The following is a 6000-nucleotide window of genomic DNA, read 5'->3' on the forward strand; positions in this document are numbered from 1 at the left end:
CCGGAGCTGCCCTGAGGAAGTAAGATCTATTTCAAAAGTTAATTATCTGTAGTGGAGCCGCTTATACACAGTACCCGATAGAACGGTCTGGGGGTTTCGGATTTCCCTATCTGATATCCGGATTACAGATGCAGGAGTGACATGGAGGATACGTCACTTCGTGCGGACCAATCAGAGTGACGGAAAGATAGCACACGTGTTTCCCTGCAATCGAAGGACGCCAGGCTGTGTGAAAGCTCGATCCGCGGATGGTGGACAGACTGGAGCCTGGGAGAGCACAACTTCTAGCCGGTGAGAGTTTTCAGTGTCCTTGAGAAAGGAGCTTTAAAGTTAACCAAAGTTGAATTTGTTATATTGACTGCTTGGGTACACACGAAGGGGCCTTTACAATCTATTTGTACATAAGAAACTGGGGCTGCTATTTACCTGTCACTGTGTGTTCGCAAAGGGACATATAAACCACATTGACTGTTTGGTATAATGCTTAATTTCTCCTAAGATAAGCTTATCGGGTACTGAATTTTGTACAAGGCTGAATGGAAGCACATATAAATTAGTGCTGTTTTTTGGATTGGACACTTGAATATACTTAGTGGCTTGTATTACTTGATGTTTCCCTGAGGGCAGCAATACGTTTATTTCCAATCCAGGGAAACCTCAGTGGGGCATTTTATTCCATAGTCCAGTTAGGACTCTTTTTCTATTTTTAAACAAGTGATTCACAAGGCTCAGTTGGTGGTGAAAAAAATCACCTCCTAAGCATATCACAACTCTTTCTACAAGAGCAGTTGTAACATTGTGGGGGTTTAAAAATGATGCATAATTGGAGCTGACTTGCAAAGCTGTCACAAGGTCTTCTCTGCATACTTTTTGCAAATCTAATCGTTTTGATGTTTTTGCTTCTTCACAAAAAAGCTTTTGGCAGGAAAGTCCTTCAGGCTGCAGTGTTGGCTAAATTGGAACTGCCAGAAAAAATTGTCCCACCCTTTCCCTATCATAGACAATCTGCTTGGGTTTAATTCCATGTGTTATGGAGGACTGTGGACCATCATCATTTTATGAAAGAAAACAAAATGTATTTGGAATGATGATAATCCACAGGCCCCGCCCATTTACATTTTTGGGCAACATTTCTAATAACACCTCTACAAACACTGCTTTGCCTTTCCTACCTATATGTTTCCTTCTCTCTGCTCAAGCTATACTTTAAACTAAGAGAGAGAAGGGAGGTGGGAGGGATTTTAAGCTCTAATATGGGTTGATGACCTTCTCCTAGTGGCGGGAAATATATCCCATATGTTATGGAGAACTGTGGACCTTCATCATTCCAAAAATGTATCAGATAAGCATACATGTATTTATATTTTTACAGTGTTTTAAAACATGCTGGTAGTGTAATTCCAAAAAAAAACCCAACAAATTGTACTTCCATACGAAAAAGAATTGTATTTGTATTCTAAACAAAATTGTATTGCATTTCCAAAAAACAAAAGTGTACTTCGAAAAAAAAAAAATATTTGTAAATTTAGATTTGTATGTCACAATTTATGTACAATTATAAATTATAAATAATTACACTTGCCTTTTTGACAGCGATCTTATTCCATAGAGGAGAGCCTTCTTGTCTGTTTTTTTTCCCCTGTTTCAAAATGCAAACCTCTCATTTGGGCCCTCTGAACTAAAGGTCTAAGTTGATCTAAGAAGTCTCGTCAGTAGAGAATAAAGTCATTTTGATAACAGAAGTTATTTGGAAAGTTGTTTAAAATGGTATGTTCTATCTCAATCATGAAAGAATCATGTTCTTTGCTGACTTGTCATCCCTTCAGAGCACTTATTCTTTTTCTTCCAAAATCAGATTGAAAGCAAACTCTGTCACCCCTTATCTTGATGAGATTGTAGTTAAAGTTCCATAGGCAGATGTATCTATCTATCTATCTATCTATCTATATATATATATATATATATATATATATATATATATATGTATAAGCATTAAAGAAAAACAGCAGGCACTCTCCGTATTATATCACCAATATTTACTCCATAAAGTGAAGTTTCGGGGTTTTACCCCCGTCTTCAGACTTACATCTTACAAGACGGGGGTAAAACACCAAAACGTCACTTTATGGAGTAAATATTGGTGATATAATACGGAGAGTGCCTGCTGTTTTTGTTTTTTTCTTTGATGCTTGTAACCTATTTTGCCGAGCACCCCGGACTGAAAGTGACTTGAGAGTGCTAAACCAACAAGGATTTTATATGTATATATATATATATTTCTTTCATGTAATTAGCAAGAGTCCATAAGCTAGTGACGTATGGGATATACATTCCTACCAGGAGGGGCAAAGTTTCCCAAACCTCAAAATGCCTATAAATACACCCCTCACCACACCCACAAATCAGTTTTACAAACTTTGCCTCCTATGGAGGTGGTGAAGTAAGTTTGTGCTAGATTCTACGTTGATATGCGCTCCGCAGCAGGTTGGAGCCCGGTTTTCCTCTCAGCGTGCAGTGAATGTCAGAGGGATGTAAGGAGAGTATTGCCTATTTGAATTCAATGATCTCCTTCTACGGGGTCTATTTCATAGGTTCTCTGTTATCGGTCGTAGAGATTCATCTCTTACCTCCCTTTTCAGATCGACGATATACTCTTATATATACCATTACCTCTACTGATTCTCGTTTCAGTACTGGTTTGGCTTTCTACTACATGTAGATGAGTGTCCTGGGGTAAGTAAGTCTTATTTTCTGTGACACTCTAAGCTATGGTTGGGCACTTTTATATAAAGTTCTAAATATATGTATTCAAACATTTATTTGCCTTGACTCAGAATGTTCAACGTTCCTTATTTCAGACAGTCAGTTTCATATTTGGGATAATGCATATGAATCAATCAATTTTTTTCTTACCTTAAATTTGACTTTTTCCCTGTGGGCTGTTAGGCTCGCGGGGGCTGAAAATGCTTCATTTTATTGCGTCATTCTTGGCACGGACTTTTTTTGGCGCAAATTTTTTTTTTCTGTTTCCGGCATCATACGTGTCGCCGGAAGTTGCGTCATTTTTTGACGTTTTTTTGCGCCCAAAGTGTCGGCGTTCCGGATGTGGTGTCATTTCTGGCACCAAAAGCATTTAGGCGCCAAATAATGTGGGCGTCTTTTTTTGGCGCTAAAAAATATGGGCGTCACTATTGTCTCCACATTATTTAAGTCTCATTATTTATTGCTTCTGGTTGCTAGAAGCTTGTTCACTGGCATTTTTTTCCATTCCTGAAACTGTCATTTAAGGAATTTGATCAATTTTGCTTTATATGTTGTTTTTTCTATTACATATTGCAAGATGTCCCAGGTTGTCACTGAGTCAGAAGATACTTCTGGAAAAACTCTGCCTGGTGCTGGATCGACCAAAGTTAAGTGTATCTGCTGTAAACTTGTGGTATCTGTTCCTCCAGCTGTTGTTTGTAATGAATGTCATGACAAACTTGTTAATGCAGATAATATTTCCTTTAGTAATGTTACATTACCTGTTGCTGTTCCGTCAACATCTAATACTCAGAGTGTTCCTGTTAACATAAAAGATTTTGTTTCTAAATCCATTAAGAAGGCCATGTCTGTTATTCCTCCTTCTAGTAAACGTAAAAGGTCTTTTAAAACTTCTCATTTTTCAGATGAATTTTTAAATGAACATCATCATTCTGATTCTGATAATGGTTCCTCTGGTTCAGAGGATTCTGTCTCAGAGGTTGATGCTGATAAATCTTCATATTTATTTAAAATGAAATTTATTCGTTCTTTACATAAAGAAATCTTAATTGCATTAGAAATAGAGGATTCTGGTCCTCTTGATACTAAATCCAAATGTTTAAATAAGGTTTTTAAATCTCCTGTAGTTATTCCAGAAGTTTTTCCTGTCCCTGATGCTATTTCTGAAGTAATCTCCAGGGAAAGGATATAATTTGGGTAATTCATTTACTCCTTCTAAACGTTTTAAGCAATTATATCCTGTGCCATCTGACAGATTAGAGTTTTGGGACAAAATCCCTAAAGTTGATGGGGCTATCTCTACTCTTGCTAAACGTAATACTATTCCTACGGCAGATAGTACTTCCTTTAAGGATCCTTTAGATAGGAAGATTGAATCCTTTCTAAGAAAAGCTTACTTATGTTCAGGTAATCTTCTTAGACCAGCTATATCTTTAGCGGATGTTGCTGCAGCTTCAACTTTTTGGTCAGAAGCTTTAGCGCAACAAGTAACAGATCATAATTCTCATAGCATTGTTAATCTTCTTCAACATGCTAATAACTTTATTTGTGATGCCATCTTTGATATCATTAGAGTCGATGTCAGGTATATGTCTCGAGCTATTTTAGCTAGACGAGCTTTATGGTTTAAAACTTGGAATGCTGATATGTCTTCTAAGTCAACTTTGCTTTCCCTTTCTTTCCAGGGTAATAAATTATCTCAACTGTTACTGGAGGGAAAGGAACTTTTTTACCACAGGATAAAAAATCTAAAGATAAATTTAGATCTAATAATCATTTTCGTTCTTTTCGCCACAATAAGGAACAAAAACCTGATCCTTCACCCACAGGAGCGGTATCAGTTTGGAAGCCATCTCCAGTCTGGAATAAATCCAAGCCTTTTAGAAAACCAAAGCCAGCTCCCAAGTCCACATGAAGGTACGGCCCTCATTCCAGCCCAGCTGGTAGGGGGCAGATTACGTTTTTTCAAAGAAATTTGGATCAATTCAATTCACAATCTTTGGATTCAGAACATTGTTTCAGAAGGGTACAGAATTGGCTTCAAGATAAGGCCTCCTGCAAAGAGATTTTTTCTTTCCCGTGTCCCAGTAAATCCAGTGAAAGCTCAAGCATTTCTGAAATGTGTTTCAGATCTAGAGTTGGCTGGAGTAATTATGCCAGTTCCAGTTCTGGAACAGGGGCTGGGGTTTTATTCAAATCTCTTCATTGTACCAAAGAAGGAGAATTCCTTCAGACCAGTTCTGGATCTAAAAATATTGAATCGTTATGTAAGGATACCAACATTCAAAATGGTAACTATAAGGACTATCTTGCCTTTTGTTCAGCAAGGGCATTATATGTCCACAATAGATTTACAGGATACATATCTGCATATTCCTATTCATCCAGATCACTATCAGTTTCTGAGATTCTCTTTCCTAGACAAGCATTACCAGTTTGTGGCTCTGCCGTTTGGCCTAGCAACAGCTCCAAGAATATTTACAAAGGTTCTCGGTGCCCTTCTGTCTGTAATCAGAGAACAGGGTATTGTGGTATTTCCTTATTTGGACGATATCTTGGTACTTGCTCAGTCTTCACATTTAGCAGAATCTCCTACGAATCAACTTGTGTTGTTTCTTCAAGATCATGGTTGGAGGATCAATTTACCGAAAAGTTCATTGATTCCTCAGACAAGGGTAATCTTTTTAGGTTTCCAGATAGATTCAGTGTCCATGACTCTGTCTCTGACAGACAAGAGACGTCTAAAATTGATCTCAGCTTGTCGAAACCTTCAATCACAATCATTCCCTTCGGTAGCCTTATGCATGGAAATTCTAGGTCTTATGACTGCTGCATCGGACGCGATCCCCTTTGCTCTTTTTCACATGCGACCTCTTCAGCTCTGTATGCTGAACCAGTGGTGCAGGGATTACACAAAGATATCTCAATTAATATCTTTAAAACCGATTGTATGACACTCTCTGACGTGGTGGACAGATCACCATCGTTTAGTTCAGGGGGCTTCTTTTGTTCTTCCGACCTGGACTGTAATTTCAAGAGATGCAAGTCTGACAGGTTGGGGAGCTGTTTGGGGGTCTCTGACAGCACAAGGGGTTTGGGAATCTCAGGAGGTGAGATTACCAATCAATATTTTGGAACTCCGTGCAATTTTCAGAGCTCTTCAGTCATGGCCTCTTCTAAAGAGAGAATCGTTCATTTGTTTTCAGACAGACAATGTCACAACTGTGGCATACATCA

The 6000-nt window shown here is 38.3% G+C and overlaps 1 protein-coding gene across 1 annotated transcript in view; it reads left to right on the plus strand.

The window, feature by feature from the left end:
* Positions 1-6000, plus strand: part of PGPEP1 (pyroglutamyl-peptidase I) — a 324626-nt gene that overhangs the window by 220543 nt on the left and 98083 nt on the right. The gene's annotated exons all lie outside the window — the stretch shown is intronic.

Source organism: Bombina bombina, chromosome 2 (assembly GCF_027579735.1).
Source record: "Bombina bombina isolate aBomBom1 chromosome 2, aBomBom1.pri, whole genome shotgun sequence".
Taxonomy (NCBI): Eukaryota; Metazoa; Chordata; class Amphibia; order Anura; family Bombinatoridae; genus Bombina; species Bombina bombina.